This window comes from Neovison vison, chromosome 6 (assembly GCF_020171115.1).
Source record: "Neovison vison isolate M4711 chromosome 6, ASM_NN_V1, whole genome shotgun sequence".
In the NCBI taxonomy this organism is placed as follows: Eukaryota; Metazoa; Chordata; class Mammalia; order Carnivora; family Mustelidae; genus Neogale; species Neogale vison.
The window spans coordinates 22,750,050-22,775,670 of record NC_058096.1 but is presented as its reverse complement, the minus strand read 5'-3'; the positions used below and the strand labels follow the sequence as shown (position 1 = coordinate 22,775,670).

At 34.7% G+C, this 25,621-nt stretch overlaps 1 protein-coding gene across 2 annotated transcripts in view; it reads left to right on the top strand.

Annotated features, from left to right (window-relative positions):
* Positions 1–25,621, top strand: part of NCAM2 (neural cell adhesion molecule 2) — a 524,714-nt gene that overhangs the window by 59,570 nt on the left and 439,523 nt on the right. The gene's annotated exons all lie outside the window — the stretch shown is intronic.

The window sequence follows — 25,621 nt, the reverse complement described above, 5'->3', positions numbered from 1 at the left end:
TTACCTACCATCACCTCTTTTTTATTATTCCCTTTTAGAAATAATAGAATAATATAGAAATTATAGGCCAACAGCACTGCTGTACCTTGAGTTCCATTTAATACAGATATTAACTTGAAAACCCCAAGTCACATGTACCCTGGTTTTTCATTTTGATCATATGAACACTAAACACTTTAAGAATTTAAGCTTTATGGGGCGCCTGGGTGGCTCAGTGGGTTAAGCCACTGCCTTCGGCTCAGGTCATGATCTCAGGGTCTTGGGATCGAGTCCCGCATCGGGCTCTCTGCTCAGCAGGGAGCCTGCTTCCCTCTCTCTCTCTGCCTGCCTCTTCATCTACTTGTGATTTCTCTCTGTCAAATAAATACATAAAATCTTAAAAAAAAAAAGAATTTAAGCTTTACTGCTTCCATTTATATCTGAGAATCACAAACGCCCTCTAATTAACAACAAAATAAATGCTTTAAACAAGTCCACAGCTGAAGCATCATAAACTTGTTTGCATACTGGCGTTACATGAATGTTTTTGTTCACTTTTGAATGGGTGAATCTTCTTTACAGAATGTTTCTACTCATGTAAATATTTCTTGTTATTAAAAATGGTGGCTTAAAAGGTTATTCCTTTATTCCTGTATGACAGGGTGTCCAGAGTCCCAAATCTTTGAGGATGGCTATTACTAGTTAATTCAATATTCATAGTTTAAAATTGGAAAGTGTTAATTTTTATTCAAGGTCATAAAAGTATTTGTTACTTTGATGGAAATAGGTGCTATGACTAATATATTTGTTATTAGATATTTATAAAATGGTTTATATGGAAGAGTTGTATGTCAATAAATTTGAGCAAAGTGGACAAAGGAGGGTTCGATTTCATTTCAAAGATAATTTTAATTCACTAACTCTTAGCTAGATTAATGCTCCTAATAAAAATTAAGCACTCCCCAATGCATGGCATGTGTACCAAATGACCTCATTAAATAGGTATATGGCGAACAGATGCCTCTATGACCTGTCTCCAGATTTACTGAGGAGGGAGTGTCCTTGCTTTAGTGTCCCTATGATCAGTGAATGAATCTCCAATTAGAGACACAAGGACGACATTGCCTCACGGGATGTTCTCTATGCAGTTTGGCAAAATCTGAAATGTTAAACAAGATTCATCTTTTGCTGATGAATTTATCATCTTCTTTACAAGTCAATAAATGCTTGATTAATAAGCAGATTTTAGTCTTTGAATATGTTTTTTCAGTAGGATACCCTTTTCAGGCAACGGGCATCAGTCTTTAGGTTCATTTTTGTAAATATTACCACATTTTAAAACGATACATGATTTGAATTATTCTGTACATAATATTGATCACTGTGAATGCACTGCTTTCCATAACATACATATGCCCTTAAGGTGTCTAATCAAACCATTATTTGTTTGTTGTTACTGTAATTGCTTCTGCTACCGTGATTAGTTTTATAGGTTTCTGTTAGCTACAAAATAATATAGCTGTTAAACCAATTCTTGACCTAGTGTCGTTCTATGGATGGCACCTCCATGTATAGGAAAATTCAAGGTAGATATAAAAATCGTAACATTGGGGGCGCCTGGGTGGCTCAGTGGGTTAAGCCTCCTTCGGCTCAGGTCATAGTCTCAGGGTCCTGGGATCGAGCCTCATATTGGGCTCTCTGCTCGACAGGGAGCCTGCTTCCCTTCCTCTCTTTCTATGCCTGCCTCTCTGCCTACATGTGATCTCTGTCTGTCAAATAAATAAATAAAATCTTTAAAAAAAAATCGTAACATTGTAAAATTAATTTTTCTAATGCTGTATTTTAGGTTGTTGGCTTTTCTGTTGTTCTGCCTTCGTCTTAAAAATCAAAAGGAAGGGATGCCTGTGTGGCTCAGTCGGTTAAGTGTCTGCCTTCGGCTCGGGTCATGGTCCCAGGATCCTGGGATAGAGTCCCACATTGACCTCTCTGCTCTGCGGGACGCCTGCTTCTCCCTCTGCCTGCTCTGCCTGCTGCCCCCCCCGCCGGCTTGTTCTCTCTCTTTTGACAAATAAATAAATGAAATCCTTAACAACAACAACAACAACAACAACATAACCAAAAGGAAATGTAGCATGACTTTAGAGTCAGTTGGTGTATTGACATCGAAAGCTCTAACAGATACATGAAATGGGAGCTAAGTTTGATGATAAGGATTTAATGTGCCCACAGCATTGTTAGGTGGTCTTAATGTTCCTATAGAAATCCCAAATTACTCTGTTGATTGAAAGTGCTCATTTAGTCTTAGCACTTTGAGAGAACCACAACATAAGCTACCCATCTACTGAGCATGTTACTTAATGTATCTAAATGTTACCTTGCTATTGGAAAGCTTTAGAAATAGGTACATTAGCTAAGTAGGCTTATATACACTTGGCGCATACATTATTAAGAAAGGAGCTTTCTGCATAAACAACTCCTTAGTAAAATTGTTTGGTATGTTTATCAGCTCAAAAATTTTTAAATATGAAAATTTACTAGGCAGCACATGTAAATTTGTTAAGACTTGTCAAATGTAATTAACTACCTTTAAAGCTGGCATATGAGGGAGAATAATACTTCAATTAAAAATGCATTACTGAAAAATCCTTCTATAGGAAAAGATAAACTCTTTATAAATGTATGTCAGGAAGGAAAGTATGCTATATTTCTATATAAAATAAGAGAACTAAGTAAATGAATATTATGAGTAGTAAATGAATATTATGAGTATACATTTTATAATACATTTGTGATACATATAGAGAAAGAAGAATGTTGATCTTAAAATATGGATACTTATTTAACATGGGAATGATGGGAATTGCCTTAAGAATGAGCATTTTCTAATAATAGGTCACTCAACTCTTAATACATGTGGAAACCTTTTGGAAAATCTGAACCTTGATATTACTCATAAATTAAAATCCAGAGCATTCTGTGTACTCCTTTGCATCATAATATTTTTCTACAGGCCATTCTTCAAACACCGGTAAATGCTTTACATAATATAACACAGCTTTCTTATTTATATTAATTATATAAAATTATCTTATATTACTTGGAAGAAAGAAAAAAGTAGACTTCCATAAGTTACTTGAGAAGATTAACATGATATATAGCAAACAATTAAAGGCAAGGAACATATCTATAGAATAATTCTATTTTGATAAACCCAAAATTAATATGTGTATTTGTATGTATGTTTGTATAATCATAGGAATTTTAGAATGTACCACATTGACTTGTTAATTAATCTTGGCTATAATAGGGAGCTAGGATTGTGTATATTGGGATATAGGGTGAGGAGTTGTTTCAGGAATACATAAAGGATAAATAATTTCTTCAAAAATGTGATGTATTTGTCAAGCTTGCTTTCTTGATGAAAGAAGTAACTGAGGAAATTGGCTTTCATGTATCTAATATATTAATTTAACTTTTCAGGTTATAATAAGTTTCTATAAAAACAATGTCTGTACATATTCAGACACACTTCCCTTCATCATCCTGGTAAGAAAGGATTCCAATATAAGCATCTTAACTAAATCCTAGCAAGATGAAATATATATTTCTATCATCCACCTACTGGTGCTTCATTTTCAAGAAGATTAAGATGAATTAAGTATGAGTGATGAGGAGTTTACATAGTATCGATATGTGAAGATCTCCACAAAAGTTATTGTTTTATTTCCTTTCTTTAAGTTCATCTATAGTAGCCATCCTTAGAGGTCAACAGTGATCTGATTTTTAAGGTCAATATGAATGAAATCATATGACTTCTCTTGGTAGCTTATTACATTGGCAAAGTTAACTTTGCTTTCTATAATATGGGTTATTAAGTGAAGAGTGAACTCTCTGTCTCTTAATTATAATGTCCCTAAGTGTATATATAGGCACTTAGACAAGTAGTGATTCACCTTAAGTCATTATGTTGAGGATAATGTTTAACAAAATTGACATATTTCAGAAAATATAGAAATATAGAAATATTCCTTTTGGCTTTTAGTTTAAATTGTGCTTTCGATTTTAGAGAATTTGATTTTATTAGTATTACTTAGGATTCTTTTTATCAGAAAAATACTAAATATTACAATTCAATACAACTTTGGTTTGAACTAAGAACCTCTAATAATTTTGGAGAAAAGTAGATGGAAGAGATCTAAAAAAAACAGGCATTTAAAATTTATTAGATACCATTTTCTCTCCTGGGAGGTAAGAATTTGGATATCTGACTCTCTGTTTCTTCTCCAAAAATAATGAAAAATCTTCTTTATCAATTCATCTGTTGATGGACATCTAGGTTCACGTAGATGGAACTAGAGGGTATCATGTTTAGCGAAATAAGTCAAGCGGAGAAAGACAACTATCATATGATCTCCCTGATATGAGGAAGTGGAGATGCAACATGGAGGGTTAAGGGGGTAGGAGAAGAATGAAGGAAACAAGATGGGATTGGGAGGGAGACAAACCATAAGAGACTCTTAATCTCACAAAACAAACTGAGGGTTGCTGAGGGAGGGGGTTTGGGAGAGGGGAGGTGGGGTTATGGACATTCGGGAGGGTATGTGCTATGGTGAGTGCTGTGAAGTGTGTAAACCTGGCGATTCACAGACCTGTACCCCTGGGGATAAAAATACTTTATATGTTTATAATAAATAAATAAATAAATAGAATTTTTAAAAAATAATGAAAAATCATTGGTTGTAACAAATATGATTGATTTTTATTTCAACTTTTTTAAAAGTAAGTTTGAATTTGACTCTTTAGGAAGGTGATCAAAATGACTCCTATCATTCAGTGAACTGAATGGATCAAACAGAGTGTTTCCCAGAAGCATATAGAAACATTCTACTCCACATTCTTGAATTATTATGTAACATATGCTGGAGAATAGACGCTCAGTTAGAAGTCGAGTGAACAATAAATGGTACCAAGCTAGAGTGGGTGTTGAGAAATATTGGATTAGATAGATATATGAGATTTATATCTATCTAATTTTATTTTCACTGTATCACTTTAAATGATTTCCTTTTTAATATCTAATTTCCTTTCAGCCATTTCAACTAGAAATAGAATATATCCTATAAAATTATAGATTTATAGATTTTTGGGTTTTGTGATGGCTTGTCTCATTTAACCTAATGTCTTTAAGGCACATCTATATTGTAGCATATGTCAGAATTTCCTTCATTTTATGACTGAATAATATTTCTGTGTGTGTGTGTATATAATCTATAGATACACACATATGTATTTACACATATTGTTTATCCTTTCAAATTTTATCCATAAATTTTTGAAGTTTATTGACATTGCATTAAAACCTGTCATATCCAATGTGTTACTCCTCAATCAGAATGCATAACTCAGTGAATGTATAATATAAAATTACAGTGAATATGGTATGATAACTCAGCATTTCCTTGAGACCCTGCACATGCTTACTTATGTACCACAGAAGGTTTGGGCCTCTGATTTTCTTTTTTTTTTTTAAAGATTTTATTTATTTATTTGACAGGCAGAGATTACAAGTAGGCTGAGAGGCAGGCAGAGAGAGAGGAGAAAGCAGGCTCCCCGCTGAGCAGAGAGCCTGATGCGGGGCTCGATCCCAGGACCCTGGGATCATGACCTGAGCTGAAGGCAGAGGCTTTAACCCACAGAGCCACCCAGGCGCCCCGGACCTCAGATTTTCTTTACTTTTTTTTTTTTAAGATTCTATTTATTTATTTATTTATTTGACAGATCAGAAGTAGGCAGAGAGGCAGGCAGAGAGAGAGAGTGGGGGGAAGCAGGCTCCCTGCTGAGCAGAGAGCCCGATGCGGGGCTTGATCCCAGGGTCCTGGGATCAAACCCTGAGCCAAAGGCAGAGGCTTTAACCCACTGAGCCACCCAGGTGCCCCATCTTAGTGTCTCTGATTTTCACTGCACCTTTAGTATACCTGAATTGAGGAAGTGTTTAAGAGATTCATATTTAGCCCACTTAGTTTTGTAAATTATCATTCAACAGTTTTCTTCCCGCGCTGGCATAGTAGAATGGCAGCCATTTTGTTGGCACCAGTCCAGGTGATCTCCCCTTAGTCTGTCCAGTGCAGGCATTTATAGGTTACTTAACATGATCAATAAGTTCAATATGTGCTTATATTTCTAGTGTTTGTGACCACAGTGTGTTTTAAGCAGATTCATCTTTCCTATTTTATAGAAAAGATCTGATTGAAACTCTGATTGAGTATTTAAGTGACTTGCTGAGGGTCAAGTGCTTTTATCAGAGTCAAGAATAGAACTAAGGCCTCTTGGTTCTCTAGCTATAGCTTTTTCTCCAATATAGTGTTCTTTGTGGTTTCTCATGTATTATTTTTATTACAAGTTTGTTTGCTTAGTCTTGGTTTGATTTAATCACACTTCCTTAATTGTGTCTTGAAATTGTCACATAGCTAAAACTGTGTTTAATGCCTTATCTCCCTAGAAATATATCCAGGTATTCCTGTCTGAGATTTATGATACATACAGAAATAGAATTACTTATCGTAAATTTGCTGATATTACAGAAAAGATAATATATAATTTAAAATATTTTTAAATGATTAATACAGAGATACCTTGAGGATATGCTTTAATATTCCATATCAGGTGGAATGCAGTTTTCATCTTAGACTCCAGCTCAGTTGACTGGAACTTCTTCCAGTGGGTCAGGATCTGCTCTTCATCAGTGGGTCAGGGTCTGGTAGATGGAGAAGGTGAGAAGCATGAGTCACTGCTTCTGAAGAACCATACGATTAGATGGAGTTTAGCTAACAGGTGTTCTTTGCTGCTTCCTCCCTCTTTACTCTCTCTTGATTTTGGAATTAATAAAATCAGATTAAAGACATTTTCTGTGACAGGATTGATTTGGGGGAAGCACTAAAGAATCATGTGCTATCTTTGTTAGTGATGGTGATTGTTTTATGTGTGGATATTGCATATACGGGACTCAGTTCTCATTTTAACAATTGCTAATAGAGCCACATTCTCTTACCCGAGTCATGCCTTAGTGACAGCATGGGAACAGATTCATCATATACTGAGATAGACTGATATATAACCAAGAGCTCAATCCTACAAATGTTTGTTCAGATGACTAGAATCAGTAAGTTTTGTGGGCAGTAGCTGATAGGTAGTACCCAGTGAACATAAGCAGGTACCATACAGGATGACATGGATAGGTTTAAAGCCTAGGAGGCACAATAATTCTGTATCAGCCATGATGGCAATTGACAGCTTCCATTAATTCATAATCAGTTCTAAGTGTGGTGCTTTTGGATCTACCCATGTTAATGCCCAAATGAAATCAGAGGCTTACAGATAAGCCTTACTTTGCTTCAATGTAGAGAGATTTTGGTCAATATAAATGGCAGTTCCTTGAATCTTCAGCATTGTTGTTCAAGTAAACCTCAACTTTGTCCCAAAGTCACAATAATCTGGTATAATTGCTCATGTTCTAAATGCATGCAGATTTTCCTTTTTGCAGGATTCATTCTTTAAATCCCGTATAAACACAATTCAATACAGAAATATAAAATGAGAGAAACTTAACTAAAAAAAAGTGAAAACCTTCTCTAGAGATAAACTGAGAAACATGTTTAAAAAAGTGAAAAACTTTCTTGCTTATGATGATGTAGTTTAAGGATATGATCATGAAGATCAGCATTTTCAAAAGAATTTCAATAAAAGTGTAATTTGTATTACAAGGGAAATGGACTGAAAACATTCTTCTATAGTGCTTTTATGGGATTTTTAAAAGCTGACTATGCATTTAATGCTGCACATATTGAAACTTGGGCTCTTGTAATTTACTGAAAAAACAAACAAACAAAAAAAAACTTAAACAAAAAGGATGTCTTTAGTTTCTGTTCTGATCTTTTTGAGTGCTTTGCTAAGTAATTATTTCATATTTATACTGGCAAAAATTTGTTAGAAAATCAGAACCATTTATTTATTTATTTATTTTACTGTTTTCTTTTGTGCACATTTCACTTCGCCTAGTTTTTTCTATTAAAGATCTTTATAGCTCTGTCAGTTAAGTTTGAGACATGCCATTCCCTCTTCCTTTTTTTTTCTTTCCTAAATATCATTTGTTTTAAAACTGGGTCAGTCTGCTTTGATTTCATTTCCTTGCTTTCTGAAGATTATTGATTCCAAAATGAAGAAGCTCCCTGACATTCAGTATTATATATGATTCATAAAATAGCTTTGAGAGTCCTCACAGCTGGCCATGTGGTAGGTAATGTTCTCCAGGTCCTAATTTTCTACTTTTTTTTTTTTTTTTTTTCAGGCACAGTGCGGGGAAAACCTAATTCTGCTCAAAAGGCTTCCTTTTCTGGGAGCAAAATGGGCAGAATCCCATAAGACACAAATTTCTTCTCCGCTCTCTTCTTCCATCTGGTTAGGGAGGCTCAGAGAATTAAACGAAGAGGACTCCTTTGCAGTGAGTGCATTAACAGAGAGTGTGAGGTGACCATAACCTTGGCTGTATTGTTAAGGCTAATTTCTTTCCATGATTAGAGATTGTTTGTCAGGGAAAAGGCGGCAGCGTTGAGCAGAGAAGTCATAAAAAGGAAATCTGAAATCCTAGTCCTCAACTTCTCTGAGTTTCAGTTCTTACTTAGAAAAAAGAGGGACAACCCCTACCTTTTTTTTTTCTAATTAATACATATTTATTAAAATGGCTAAAATCCAGAAGACTGCCAACACCAAATGCCAGCCCCTGCCTTTTAAGGAAACTTTATGAGACGATATTGTAGATCAAGTGCAAATCACAAATTAGTTTTTCCGTAATTTGCAACTCAGGTGATGATTACTAAAGATAGACTACATGTAGCACTGGAATTGACTTAGTGCTTTATTTCATCCCAGTTTTTCCACATAGATTATTTAAATCTAAGCAAAGAACACTTCTGCCTTCTGTTGCAGATTCTAGGTTGGATTTTTTTTTTTTTTTTAATTTTCCTTAATAGGGTAGGCCCTCAGTTACCTTTCAAAGATAATTGAAGGATTATGGAAAATGAATCATCTGCTGGTTCTTGTACAAAAATAAAAAAGACAAACCCCTGTTTTGCTCCCCTCCAAGTACTAACCAGGCCTGACCCTGCTTAGCTTCCATGATTAGACATGATCAGGCGTGTTCAGGGTGGTACCTTGTTTCTCAATTTGTATCTATCTTCTTTCTCAATTTCACATTATTAAGACTCATTACATTTTGAGACAGTAACATTTTTTAAAGGATAATTCCTATATGTTATCAATGTTATATAACCCAAAAAGGGAATCAGAACCTTTGCTTTCATATACAAATTTTATAAGTAAAAATGAAAGAGAATTACAGGATAAAAATCCCTTTCCTCCTGTATAAAAAATAAAATAGTTCAAATACATAGAAGGAACAGGAACAAAAATGTTAAGATAAATTTGAGATGAGCTTTCACTGATCCCATTGCAAAAGAGCTACAGGTCTTGTTTAACTGACCTTTACTAATAGATCACAGGTCAATATTTTATTGCCTACAGCCTTATTCATTTACTAGAGCATGATTTTATTCATTTACTTGATTTAGAGAAAATGGTCATGTGATTTTCATAGGCCAAATTGCAACTAACTCTTTAAGGTTTTGATGAGGTCCAACAGTGAATTTTGAAGATTGTAATTTAGAGAATACTGTAATCAAATGTTGGTTTTAAGGGAACAGAAATGATAGAAGAATTATCTTACAGTGATAGTAAAATTGAAGTCAGTAAACTTCTACTTCATATCACTTTATAAACGGGGCTTAATTTTCAGTAAAGATGTATCTCACGTAAGGGGAGTATATTGTTCTATCTTAACATACAATAAAATATAAGTATTTAGTATTACTACCTCTTGTTTAGACTCAGTTGTTTTTAGGGCCACATGTAATGTGCTTGTGTATTTCAGTGTTTCTGTATGAAGTTGAGGCTTAGCTATATTTGTGTGTTATCATGTAAAACAGCATGGTGCTATATGGCTTCAGCCCACTTTTATTCTAAAGAATTAATTGTAACTTCTGACTTTTTTTTTTTAAATCTTGGATCATCATCTGACCATTGACATAAGTGGCACTTTCCTTAAGTGTCCTGTTTCACAGAATATTTAATCTCTCACCATAATGGTAGCTAAATTTAGTTTGAAAAGTAGCTAGCTCAATTGGTTTTTAGTAAAGACGTCATTAAAAGTGATACTAGATGTTACTACTACTTTCACTCCTGTGATTATTACATCTAATGATACTGCAGTTAACAATAGTTAAAGGGCTTTGTATTTGCCATGCAGTGTTAATAGTGCTTTTGGGCCTTATCTGAGTCTTTGCTGTCACCTGAAGGAGATACTGGACTGATTTGTTAATATCATCTTTATACCCCGTGCTCCATGGTAGTAGAACCGTAGTTTGTCCATCTCCTTCCCTGCATTCCATCTCTACTAGATACCTTAGATTTTCACTGATTCACCAGTCTCTTCGGCCTCTGAGCTTTCATACTTTGCTTGGACTGCCTGATAAGCCCTTCCACTTTCCCAGGACCTCTATCTCATGAGGGACAAATACCCAAGTATATGTAGTCCAGAAATCTCCCTAGCTTCTCCTAAAAGTCTGAGTGGGAAGCCTACTGTTTGCTCCTTCCAGGGTTTTCCTTCTGCCATCAAAACAGGGCATCTGTTGATTCGGCTGTCTGATTGGCTCCTTATTCCCTGAGGTCAGGAGTCTCCATTATAATCAGTAGTAGTGACGGTAGTAGTGGCAGCAGTCCTGGTAATAATAGTGGTAGTGGCAGTTTTATCAGTAGTAGCATTTGTATTTCCAACTTTTTAGTATAGCACCTGGAACTCAGCACAGACCTAACGTTTGAATGGATGAATGAATGGAAGAATGGGTAAAATGTTATCTTTGTGGTAATTACCATTTTCATTTTATTGGGGAGAAAGCTGTGGTTTAGGGAGGTAAAACTTTTTCTTTGCAGATTTATCAGCTGAACTTGGAATCTAGATTCCAGTGAACTCTAAAATGCATTTTTTTTATTTAGTTGAGATTTTTATTGAGAGAATTGTAGATTCAGTGTTGTATTTGGGTTTTTCAGAGAAGCAGAACCAGGAAGAGGTAGATGGATGGATGGATGAGTAGATAGGGATATAGCTAGAAGAGATTTATGATGAGATACTAGCTCACCTGGTGATGAGGCTGAGACATGTCAAGGCTTGCATGTCCATGCAAGCTGGAGACTCAGGAGATCTTCGTATTGTTTAAAGGCCCGAGAGCTGGAAAGCCAAGGATGTAGATTCTAGTGCAGGATGAAAGCCTAAGAGCTAAGAATATAAAGGGTGGGAGAAGATCAGTGTCCAGCTAAACAAGCAGAGAGGAAATTTAGCCCTTCTTTGCCTTTTCATTCTGTTCTGGCCCTGGAAGGACGGGATGGTGCCCACCATAGGGAGGAGGGCCATCTGCTTTCCTGAGTCTGCCAATTCGAATGCCAGTCTCTTCTAGAATCCCCCTCACAGACACACCCAGATATAATGCCTAACTAGCTATCTGGGGATCCCTTTGGACCCCGTCAAGCTGACACATAAAATTAACCATTGTAAGAAATTAGAGAAATTCCTTGTAAATTTTGTCCAGCTTTTCTCAATGGTAAGATTTTCCAAAACTCCGGTATTATTATAACTGGATATTGACATTGGTGCACCTAGCTGATTCAAATTTCTGTTTTACTTTTACATATTTGTGTGTATTTTGGGTGTAATGAGTTTTATACAATTTTATCACCTGTGTAGTTTCCTATGTCAACCAGCGTAGTGGAAATACTGAATGGTTCCAGTACCACAAGGATTTTCATATTATACTTTCACAACCACACATATTTTCTTTCCCCTCCTCCCTGGTTCCTGACTCCTTGCAATCACTGATCTGCCTTCATTTCTAAAATTCTGTTATTTCAAAAGTGCTATATATATGGAATTATATAGCATGTAATCTAAGATTCTTCACTTTAAAATACTGGTAATCAATAAAGTAGTTATAATAATATTATTAATGATTTACTCTCATCTGTGCATGTTATATATTTATCACTGATTAAAAGGCAGTGTCATATCTGGATACTTCCTCTCCATGTCATAAAGACAGGGACTGTCATTCCCCACCTCCCCACCCCTCATTCTACTGCTTCCCAGGTGACCTGTACAGCACACATCATGTAGTTGATATTCAATAAATATTTGTCTAAAAGAAAGAATATAAATTTGTAGTTAAAATGGCAGAGTTTTATACTCTGGGTTTATATAGTAAAAAACAGAACCTTTTCATCTTTGATAATCATCGTTCATGTAATTAAAATATTTTTATATTGAGTTAAAATAGTTGGTCACTGTACTGGTGTGATTTTACAGATATTAAAGAAATCGACGCACCGTGCTCCTGTGTCCACTTCTACTTCAGTCAATGGTTAAAATTCTTCCATTATCACATTATTGTAGGATTCAGAAGGCTAAAATTTAATCTTTTTAAAAAACTAAATTCTGATTGACATACAGTATTATATTCGTTTCAGGTATACAATGTAGTGATTCAACATTTGTATGCATTGCAAAATGATTACTATGGAAAGTCTAGTTGCCATTCATCATTGTACAATATTAACACAGTATCACTGCCTGTTCTCCATGCTCCACATTGTATCCCCATGACATTTCTTTTACAACTAGAAGTTTATACTTCTTGATCTCCTTCATGCATTTTGCCCTTCCTCAACCCCCTTCCCTCCAGCAATCACTGATCTGTCTTCTGTGTCTAAGAGTCTGAGTTTTGTCTTGTTTTTATTGGTTGTTTTGATTTTAGATTCTTCATGTAAATGTGGTATTTGTCTTTCTCTGTATGACTTATTTCATTCTTTTTTATGACTGAGTAGCAATCCATTGTGTATATATATATGTGTATATGTAAACATCACAACTTCTTATATTGATTGTATGATTTGCAAATATATTCTTCCATTCAGTTGGTTGCTTTTTCATTTGGTTGATGGTTTTCTTTGCTGTTTAGAAGCTTTTTAGTTAGATGCAGTCCTATTGTTTACTTTTTCTTGTTTTCCTTGCCTTTGTAGTTAGATTTTTAAAAAAGTCACTAAAACCAAACTTATAGCCTATGTTTTCTTCTATAAGTTTTATAGTTTAAGGTCTTCCTTTAAGTCTTTATCCTATTCTGAGTTAATTTTTGTATATGGTATAAGATAATGGTCTATTTTCATTCTTTTACATGTATCTGTCTAGCTATCCCAGCGCCATTTATTGAAGGGATTGTCTGTTTTCTGTTGTGTATTCTTGCCTCCTTTTTCAGATATTAGTTGACCTTATATAATGGGCAGTATGAGCATTTTAACAAGATTAATTATTCTGCGTTATGAGCACAGAATCTCTTTCCATTTATTTATGTCTTCTTCAATTTCTTTCATCTATGTCTTACAGCATTCAATGTACACACTTTTCACTTCCTTCGTTAAATTTATTCCTAGGTATTTTATTATTTTTGATGCATTTGTAAGTGGAATTGTTTTCTTGACTTCTCTTTTTGATAGTTTATTCATGGTGTTTAGAAATGCAAAGGATTTCTGTATATTAGTTTTGTATCTTACAAATTCACTAAATTCGTTTATTAGTCCTAACAGTTTTTTGGTGGCATCTTTAGAGTTTTCTATATGTAGTACCATGTCATCTACAAATAGTGACAGTTTTATGTCTTTCTTTCCTATTTGTATGCTTTTTATTTCTTTTTCTTGCCTAGTTGCTATGCCTAGAACTTCCAATACTGTGTTGAATAAAATTGGGTAGGATGAGAATCTTTGTATTTTTCCTGATCTTAGAAGAAAAGCTTTCATCTTTTCATGCTTGAGTATAGTGTCAGCTGTGAGTTTGTCATTTATGACCTTTCTTATATTGAGCTATGTTTCCTTTATTCCCAGTTTCTTGAGATTGGGTACATTGATGTTGAATTTTATCAAAATCCTTTTCTATATCTATTAAACAATCATGCTATTTTAATATTTTGTTATTGTGGTGTATCACATTGGTTGATTTTCAAGAATGTTGAACCATCCTTGCATCCCTGGAATGAATTCCACTTGATCATGGTGTGTGATTCATTGTATTGTTGAATTCAGTTTAATAGTATTCTATTGACATTTTCTGCGTCTATGTTCTTCAGAGATAGTGGCCTGAAATTATCTTTTCTTTGTTGTTGTATTCTTGTTTGGTCTTGGTAATAGGGCAATGCTAACCTTATAAAATGAATTAGGAAGCATTCCCTCCTCTTCAATTTTTGGAAGACCTTGAGAAAGATAGATATTAAATCTTCGAGTATTTGGCAGATTCACCAGTGAAGTTATCTCATCCTGAACTTTTGTTTGTTGGGAAGTTTTTGTTTTTTTTTTTTTTTATTATTGATTCAATCTCCTTACTAGTGATCTGTCTATTCAGATTTTCTGTTTCCTCTTGATTTTGTCTCAGAACACTGTACATTTCTAAGAATTTATCCATTTCTTCTAGGTTGTCAAATTTATTGGCATGTAACTGTTTATAGTAGTCTCTTATGTTCCTTTATATTTCTGTGGTATAAATTGTAGCTTCTCTCTTATTTCTGATTTTATTTATTTGAAGCTTCTCTTTTTTCTTGATGAGTCTAGCCAAAGATTCATCTATTTTGTTTATGTCTTCAAAGAATCAATGCTTAGTTTCATTCATTTTTTTTCTATTCTCTTTTTAGTCTATGTTTTCTTTATTTTCACTCTGATCTTTATTATTTCCTTCCTTCTACTAAATCTGGGCTTCATTTTTTTTTCTTCTTCTAGTTCCTTTAGATGTAAAGTTAAACTGTTTAAGATTTCTCTTATTTCCCGAAGTAGACCTATATTGCTATGAATTTACCTTTTAGGATCACTTTTTGCTGCATCCCATAGATTTTGGTGTGTTGTATTTACACTTCATTTATCTTTAGGTACTTTATATTTTTTCTTTGATTTCTTCTATGATCTAGTAGATGCTCACTAACATTTTTAATCTCCATGTGCTTGTAGTTTTTTTTTTTTTTTCAGTTTTCTTCTAGTAATTTATTTCTAGTTTCATGCCATCATGTTTGGAAAAGATGCTTGATATGTTTTCAGGCTTGAATTTATTGAGACTTGTTTTGTGGCCTAACATGTGACCTAACCTGGAGAATATTCCATGTACACTTGAGAAGAATGTATATTCTGCTTCTGTATCTATGGAGTCTGTCTGATCTAATGGGTGATTTAAGGCTGGTGTTTCTGATTTTCTATCTGGATGCTCTATCCATTGATGTCATTGGGATCTTAAAATCCCCTTTTACTCTATTGCTGTCTATTTCTTCCCTTAGGTCTGTTAATATTTGCTTGGTGTTTCTATGCTGGGGATATATATATATATATATATATATATATATATATATATATATTTATAAATGCTATAACTTCTTCCTGAATTGAACCCTTATCATTATGTAGTGACCCTCTTTGTCTTATCTACTTCTATAGTCATTTTTTAAAAAATTTTTAAATAATCTCTACACCCAGTGTGCGCCTCAACCTCACAACCCTGAGATCAAGAGTCACACAATGCTCTGAATGACCCAGCCAGGTTCCCCTCTACAGTCCTTTTGAAAGTCTACTTTGACATAGTAGAGGTACCCCAGCTTCTTTTTGTTTCCATTTGCATGTAATATTTTAGCACCTCTTTACTTTCAGTTTGTGTATTCCTACTTCTTAAGTGAGTCTCTTAAATTTAGACAATATATGGATATGAGATGTGCCTTTTTTTCTTAATCCATTCACCCATTCTATCTTTTGGGAGTCTATTTATATTTAAAATAATTATTGATAGGTAGATAGGTACTTGCTGTCATTTTGTTAATTGTTTTCTGGCTGTTTTTGTAGTTTCTCTCTGTTCCTCTCTTCTCTTTATCTCCTACCTTATGGTTTGATAATTTTCATTATGGTTATATTTTGATTCTTTTTGTTTTCATTTTCCCTTGTGTATTTACTGTAACTTTTTGTTTTGTGGTTATTGTGAGGTTCACATACATCATCCTACTTATAGAAGAGTTTATTTCAAGTGACAGCAACTTAAATTTCAACATATTCCAAAACTCTACCTTTTTATTTTACTTCCACATTTTATGTTTTGATGTCACATTTCATATGTTTTTATTTTATGTATTTCTTAACTAATCATTGTATTAACTTTACTACTTTTGTGTTTTAACCTTCATAATAGCTTTATAAGTGATTAATGTACTACTTTGGCTATATATTTACCTTTTCCAGTAAGATTTTTACTTTCATATGTTTTCTTGTTATTAACTACGGCAACTCCTTTTCAGCTTAAAGAAGTCCCTTCAATATCTCTTGTAAGATTGGTTTAGCAGTGATAGACTCCTTTAGCTATTTCTTGTCTGGAAAACTCTTTGTCTTTTCTATGATTCTGACGTTACTGGGTAGAGTATTCATGGTTGGAGGTTTTGTTGTTTGTTTGTTTGTTTTTTCCTTTCAGCCTTGGGAATATGCCATGCCTTTCTCTTCTGGCCTGCAGAATTTATGTTAAGAAATCTGTTGGTGACCTTATGGGGTTCCTTTTGTATATAACAATTCCTTTTTCTACTTGTTGCCTTTAAGGTTCTCTTTTTATCTTTAAATTTTGACATTTTAATTATAGTGTGTGTTGGTATGGATCTCTTTGGGTTGTTGTTATTTGGAACTCTCTGGGCTTCTTGGACCTAGATACACAATGCTCTGAATTGTGTACATTATTTCTTCAAATAAATTTTCTGCCCCTTTCTCTCACTTCTCCTTCCGGGACCCACATAATGTGAATGTTATTCTGCCTATTGGTCTTGTCTTATTGGTCCCTTAAGATATCTTCATTTAAGTATTTGTTTCCTGCTCTCTCAGGGTCACTTCCATTGCTTTGTCTTACAGATTACTGATTTTTTCTCCTTTGTCATCTAGTCTGCTGATGAGCTCCTTTATGTATTTTTATTAAAGATTTTATTTATTTATTAGAAACAGAGAATGAGCAGGGAGAGGGGAGAGGGAGAGGGGAAAAACAGTCTTCCCACTGAGCAAGGAGCCCCATGCAGGGCTCTATCCCAGGACTCTGGGATTATGACCTTAGCCAAAAGCGGACACTTAACCAACTGAGCCACCCAGGCAGCCCCTCTAGTATACTTTTTAGTTCAGTTATTATTTTCTTCAGTCCTCTTACTTCTGCTTAGTAGTTTCTTATATTTTCTATGTCTTTGTTGAAATTATCTCTGTGCTCATCCATTGTTCATTCAAGTTTGGTGAGCATCCTTATGACCATTACTTTGAATTCTTTATCAAAAAAATTAGCAATATCTGTATCATTAAGATTTTTTTCTTGAGGTTTATCTTGTTCTTTCATTTGGAACATATTCCTTTGTATCCTTATTTTGCTTGACTCTCTGTGTTTGCTTCTATGTGTAGACAAAAAATCTATGTCTCAATCTTAAAGGAGTGGACCTTCTATAGGTGATAAAACTTTGTTGAACTTCATGGTAGTTGTAAGTTGATCCTTGAATCTTTGTGATTGTCTAAAGTGCCTAATTTATTCCTGATATGTCCCCATTGTTGAGGGTCTTCCAAGACCCGTCAGTCTTCCAAGGTGAGGAATCTCTTTTACCATGAACTTGCTACTTATAAAAAAAATGCCTAGTGGTAGAATTGTATGTGCACAGCAGACCACTGTTCAAAATGCATACTGCATCTTCAATGGTCAGGAAAGGTTTATCCCATTTTCCTATGCTACTTCATTTGTATTACAAGCCTGAGGATGCATAAGGTGGCTTTTGAGGTGCTACAATGATCAAGGCTATCAAAGAACAATGCAGGATGCTTCAGTGTAGCAGCATGTCACCACCTCAGAAACTGTAATTAGCCATTTTGAAATATTTACATAACAAGATGTGTAATGTGGGTTTTGGTAGTGCTTAAATATGAGTCCTAAATAAAATGGACAGTTAATTCAACTAGAATAGTGAATAGAGCAGTTTAATTTGGTTTAAAATATCACACTCTATGCCTCAAGAAGTTCCCAGTTCAAGTGTGTGTGTGTTTGTGTGTAATTTTCTTCCTATTCTTAGTCTTTACTAAGTTTTTACTAAATTTTAGTCAATGTGCTTATGTTATACTGATTTTTTTAATTTAAAAGATTTTATTCTTAATTTTTTCAAGTACAAAGATCAGTCCATCCTTTTAATAATGATATTTAAACTTTTATGGACATATCTAACATTGTAGTGTCTTCCTGTCAAGACAAGTATTTATTGTATGACAATTTAGGTTGCCACTGACATTTAGATTATGCATTGCTATATTTTACCTCTTAAATTATTTCCTGATAATTGCAAGGATTAGAAAGGAAATTTCAGGTTTGAAAAGAAAGCCTACTTTTTGTATTCCTTTGAGGGTTTGTGTTGCTGTCTTTTATTTACTTCCTCAGGTCCCCTCTACACTTCTGTACCCTTCTCTGTTCCAGAAACTATTTTAGTCTGTTGGGATTGGCCAATAAGGACTCCTTTCAAGAGACAGAAGGAAAGGGGGTCTGAGTATTATATATTCCTTGACTTATTCTTTGAGACCGTGTTCTGCCCTATTGCCACCGTTTCCCTTCAAACAACTCATCCACACATCTCTTCTGGGTTTCGATAGCTTCTTCTCCCATTGAGGAGACAACTAGTAGCAACCACTCCATCCCTGCTAGCCCTGGTCCCTGAACTTTGCCTTATTGTTCCCCTATTCCTTGTCCACACCTTTGTAATTAGTCCCTTTGCAAATAAAGTGTTACCTTAATTTGAGTGTACCAGCTGTATCCTGTGGGGACCATGGGGAGATACAGCATTTTGGGTAGCACAGATAGGATGTGGAATCCACTGAGACAGGAAATTGTGAGATTATTGCATAAGGTACTAAGAATGCATCTGTTTGGATTCTGGACTGAAAAATCAAACAAGAGTCTTCTGTTTGTCTTTTCCCTTTGTCTTTGGCTTTTGCATCATTTCTGACAAATCTGATCTGTGTGTAATCAATAGTTGTGTGATCACATAAGGACTCAATATAACTAAGAGTAGTATATCAGAAATCAGTCATGTCCTGAAATTTATCCTTACTATCTGAGTATCATTTTTCAAATACATTTAAATAATTAAATTTATATTGAAATAAATATCTCCTCATTTGTTTTATATGTTGACATTCTTTAAAGTGATGTGGAACTGTAATTATATTACAACAAGCATATGACACTATATTAAATAATTAATACTTTATTTTGTACATGAAGTTAATAGCTTTCAAACAGATAAATAAGATCCATATTAGCAGTCAATACAGATATTATGTGTATTACCCAGATCACTTTAGAAGAAGCTTTATCTTTTTTTTCAAGCTAAGCAGATGTCAATAAAAATTTAAATAATGCAAAGCCAATATAATAGATATTAAGTTACGCCAAATTTTTAAATTCATATTTCATTGTTTAATGTACTAATATCCCAATATCAAATAAAATAATCTTCAAGAACTATATTTAAACTATAACTCCATTTATCAACTATAAATTTTCAAGAAAGAGTTATGTTGTAATTCTTCACTTTTTGAAACTGAATTAAAAACAGATGTCCATGTTGTTACCTCATACTTTCATATTAGAGGAAAACTCTAAATCACGTATAACAACCCTTGTGATCAGTCATGTTGTATTCAGACAACTATTAAAATAATCTGATATTGCAGGGGTTCATTTTGTGATGAAATTTTTCCTTCAGGATCAGCTTTGGGGAATTTTTTTTTTTAATTGAGATCTAATTTACATGTAAGTTTATGTAAGTTTAAGGTGTATATGTGCTGATTTGATACATTTATGTATTGCAATATGATGACCACCATAGCATTAGTTAATACCTTTATCATGTCACACAATATCATTTCTTTTTTGTGGTGAGGACAATTTAGATCTGGTCTCTTAGCAGCTTTGAAGTTTATAATATAGTATTGTTGGGCACCGGGGTGGCTCAGTCAGTTTAGTGTCTGCCTTCAGCTCAGGTCATGATCCCAGGGTCCTGGGATTGAGCCCTGCATCAGGCTTCTAGGATGCCTGATTCTCTCCCTTCCTACCCGCTCATGCTCTCTCTCTTTCTCAAGTAAATAAAACTCTTTAAAAAAATAATATAGTATTGTTGACTATAATCGCTATCCTGTGCACTAGATTTGCAGAACGTATATGTGATTTTAACAATCAGTGTTCAGTGTAACTGTTTGTTGGACACATACATTCACAGCCAGAGACCTTATAAGTAGTGGGTTTTAAGCTTTAGGGATCATAGATTTACAATTGAGGTAGCTAGCCATCTTATTGTAATCTTTTGTGAGTTTTTTTGTTTGTTTTGTTTTGCTTTTTAGCAAAAACTGGCTGTTCAAAGCCTTCCACTCAATACAAGGAGTTTAGAACTAGAGGAATTATGCCATGGAAGAAAATGGAATCTTTATTTGAAAATACAATAAAAAAATCACCCCAATAGAGAAGTATTTGGAACAATTACTGTTAATAAAGGAACCTACCTTTAAAAATAATTTTGTTTTCTGAAAAACTATCCCCAGTAGCAGTTTGCTATTCCCAAAGTTATGGTGCAATTTAGAATATAACAGCTTATTTTGGCCAGAAAACTTCTATGAGGTTTTTTTTCCTCCCTTATGTATCTATCCCATCTGCTGGCTATTAGTGGCAATCAAACCCACAATAAAGAATCACATTAGAAACCACTACTTTTCTTTTTTTTTCCTGTTAGTTTTCTGAAATTCTCACACTGTTGGTAATGATGCAGACTGAATATTTCTCTGAACGTCTATGTGTAATTGAAGCTGGATACCTACATCAGAATGAATTGTCTGAAACTGAGATCTGAGCATGGATGCCCATGACGTCTAAAACAACTGTTCTCTGCTTGCTTTCTTTTTCTCTGTGTTAATGTTATTCAGTTATTATGCCCCTTCCCTCTCCCCCAGAATTCCCCGCTGTGATTTGTCACTGCTGTTTACATAGCATATTTAAGCTGACTGTCCATGTGTTCCTGAAAGTCAACTGACTTTATATTTCAATGGTGAAACATGCTACTAATTATTTTTCTTTTGAGTTTATAAGTGTATCACCTGTGTGCATTGCAACCCCTAGTTTTATTGTTGAATATTTTATTTATTTGAGAGATAGAGAGAAAGAGAGAGGAAAAGAGAGCATGAGCAGGGAGAGTAGAAGAGGGAGAAGCAGGCTCCTCGCTCAGTAGGGAGCCCGATGTGGGACTTGATCCCAGGACCTTGGGATCATGACCTGAGCCAAAGGCAGTTGCTTAACCAACTGAGCCACCCAGGTACCCCCCAATTCCTAGTTTAAAAAACTTGCCATCCTCTTTACTTATTTCATCCAAGAGACCATATTCTAAATCAGGAGATAAATAGTCAGAAGGCTACAGGCATCAATGCAGTAACTGATGGGGTCCGTGATCAAAGGAGCAAGACTGATACAAAGTGAAGGTCAAGCAAAGCTTTATTTAGCTCCAGCACCGAGAATCAAACTGACTGGCCGGGGCTGTCTCTTACTGAGAGAGCGACCCCCGCCTGACCTCACAGACTAGCTTTTATAGAGCAAAGGCCATGTGGTTGAGCCTGGCCAATGAGATTGTAACACACAGAGAAAGTTGCATAGTCATGCTAGGTCACACACGGGTGGCCAGTTGAATTACAATTTACCCTAGAGGAGCTATTTGAACTAGCCTATCACTTTGGTCAGAATTGGCGCCCAAGTTTGACGCCCAAAAGGCGGGATTTACATTCTTTGGTGGCTAGGGAGATTTTATATGTGCTTTAATGATTGGATGTCTCCACCTGGCCTGACTCGTCCTTGCATTTGGGCTCTGTTATCAGGGACTCAGGGACTGGTCTACCATATTCTACTGGTTACCCAGACTTGTTTCTAAGTAAGTTTCTCTGGGGGGCCAGGGTCAATTTAAGTTTCTGCATAAACAACAAAATGGCTGTTTTATCAAGATGGAGTCGCTCTGGCTACGTAGGCCCTTAAAGTAACTATAACAACTTGAACAACAACAGTGAATGGGTTGAAATGTGGGGATTGGAGGAGAGGGTGTGAACTCTTACTACCCTCTTGCTCCTTTCTACTCCAGGTCTGGTCTGGACCTGCATCATTAGCAGCCCCTGGAAGGTTGTTGGAAATGTACTCTCAGGTCCTACTCCAGACATTTTCAGTCACAATCTGCCAACCACAACTTCCCAAGTGATGTGTATATACATTAAAGGTCCAGAAGCACGGCTTTTCCCTCCCTTCTTAAACTTTCTTTGTGTCTTTCTATCTGCTCTTGTCAGATCTGCTATCATTTTTTGAGGTATGTAGATTTTTAATGTGAAAGTTCTTAATTTTCAAAAATTATATAATTTGCTTTTTGTTGTTACTGTCATTTCCCCCCCCCCTACTTTCTGGGACCAATAAAACAAACTGAAAATATCATTAGGTTTGAGAGACTACCAGTTTGCAAACTGTTCCAAAGCAGGCAATGTCAGAAGTGAATATGGGCAGCCTTATGATATTTTCAGGAAACATTAGTACCTAAATAAAAAAACAAAACTATTAATAGCAAAAAAAAAAAAAATCAAGTATTGCCATCACTAGATATGCCAAGTTTTATTTAGTTTTTAATAAATGGCCTACGTTTATGTTATCTGTATTGCTGCCTGCTTTCCCTCTTCTACTCTGTGTATTGCAGTCTTATAGCAGCTAGAGTGACCCTATTAGAAATGAAGTCAAAACTATCAGTTTCTTCAGTGGCCTCTGTCTTACTCAGGAATAAAAGTCAGCACCTTGCAAGCTTTTTGAAAGACTCTTGATCCAGTTTCTCTTGTTTAAAATTATGTCCAGTCACCCTGGCAAGCTTGCTATTCCCTCGGCCACCTAGAAGACTCTGCCCCGTCTTCCCAGATATGTGCGTGCCTTCCTCCTCAGCTACATGAGCGCTGCCTCAAATGCAGTTTTCACAATGAGGCCTTCTTTGATGAAAACTGGAAACGGAAAACCCCTCACCTTCCCTTCAGCCCCTGACCTTCTTTGGTTCCTTCCTTCAGAGCATTCACCACCATCAGACTTCTGCAAATTGGTTTTTTATTTGTTCATTCCCTGTCTCTCACCACTCGAATGTTCATCCTGAGACAGGGACTTTCGGACTTGTGTTCATGGGGTATCCATGGTGTGAGTACAAGACTTGGCACATGTGTGGTAGGCTTTTAATAATAGACCCACATGCTGTGAATGGATTACACCCTTGCTTAAAATTTATGTGATACTACTCCCTTGTCTATAGGTTTTAGTTTGTTTGGTAATAGTACACAGTTGAAGATTTTATTAAGAAAGCGTGTAGTGCAGGTATAACATGCTTAGAATGTTTTTTATTCTATAGGTTATATGTATCTGTGAGTTATTTATTCCTCTGTTATGCTGAAAGTTTTATGACTATATTACTTTACTTTTAAATGTGCCCGTAACATAATATCTTCTTTAATAAAATTTCTTCAAATTGTGAGTTCTAAATTCACAATAACATCTCTATTCTAAGTTACATATTTGAACTCTATTGTTTTGAACAAAATGCAACTTCAAATAAAATAAGAGCTCTCATAATATAGTATAATGAAACAAGTCCAGTTATCCTTAAGAAAAGTGTTTTTCCCCCCCTAAATCAGAATAGCAATGAAACAATCTTATATAATTCTTCCTTGAGATATTTTCCATTTTACTGAGAATAACAGTGTGATTCCAAGTGCTATTCAGGTATCATCCTAAGAAAGATTTGAAACTGTATGTTACTTTTCTCAAGTGCACTAACTAGCCTCATAATTATCTGACACTGAACAGGTTACCCTAGATAGAATATCTTAAAAGGCACAATGTGATTTATTACTATAATTAAATTTCAATGTTCAAGAACTGATGCTTTTAAAAATAAAGATTTTTCATTTTTCTTTTGGTTTTTTTTTTTTTTTTTTTTTTTTACTTTTTATAAAATCCTTCAAAGATGTACTTAGGAACACCTTAAAAGCTAATATTCATTTATGTATTCTCCATCAATTAAGGAATTGGTCTACAAAACCTTTGTTTTTAACGCATACATGAAGCCCTCACAAACTAGGTGTTTAATAAGTATTTGATAAGTAACAAATGAATTCACTGAAAAATGAATTCGTGGTCAACATATGTATTTGTCTATAGAATAGTTAAGTTCTTGCACTGAGTTCTCAGTGATAGGTGGGGAACTTGCCTGTTATGGGAAGGGTCATGAGGCTCTTTATATAAAATGGGTGGTTGGTAGAGCGTCTCTTGACTGAAGAGTTCATTGAAATGTACTCTCTGAAACATTGTCAAATGTTAGATAAAATAACCTTAAAGGGAAAATAAATAACCTTGTGATAGATAAAATAACCTTAAAGGGAAAAATATTTTGAGTTTGCATCCAATCTACTTTAATGACAGAAGATTTTTAGTAGCCTTCTTACAGTTTCTTTTGAATTGAGTTTCAGTTTATGTATTAAAAATAATTTTAAATATTTATTTTTCCCTTATCTGCTGCAAAATAGATGGTGATGCTAGAGGAATTTTCTGCACTAACAATTTAATAAATTTTAGCTTTTAATTTTGGTAGAAATATCCATTAGCATGTATAGTTATTTTTATTGTCTAAATAAGGGCAACACATAGTAGCTACCTGCTTTGATGCTAGTAAGAAGATAAATGCGTAGCATTTCTAGAGATGCTAGGTTAAATGAACATCAAATTCCTTGATTTAATATTTCTATTTTAATGTGGAAAAGAAAATGTGAGACAAAGGAGTGATACAAATTGGGAAATCTGGATAGGAACTTGAATCCCTTGATTCTCATCTAAGCCATGTATATACATGTAATACATAGTTACATATTGCAGACATGCTCTAGAGATATTAAACTGATATATAATTCAATTAGTATATAATAGAAAATAATACTTTATATCTCTTTAAAAACATGTTGTTTTTACTTTCATTTATATAGTAAAATTCTATTTAATATTATATAAAATAGTAAAATACAAATAACAGCGTCAGTTACAAGTATTCAGAATTTTTGTAGCAATGAGGGGAATATCAGTTACTTGACATTACCTACAGTTTTTGTAACCTTTTAATAACTTTTCATAATATGTCAAGTCCAAAGATACCAGAAAATACAGGAATTGGAGGAGGATCAAGGAAGATAATTGGTCACACCCAGGAAAATTAATCAATAGGAGTAATAAATTGGGTCAAGGTTTAAATGTTGCGGTGCTCAAAGCAGGCATGGCCTATGAATAACAGGGAGGCTGAGATTCTGGTCTGCCTCCTGAACTATCATTTTGCCTCGTCACTCTCTCCTTCCCTAGAATAGCACAGTCTTCTTTTGGGAACTGCCTCTC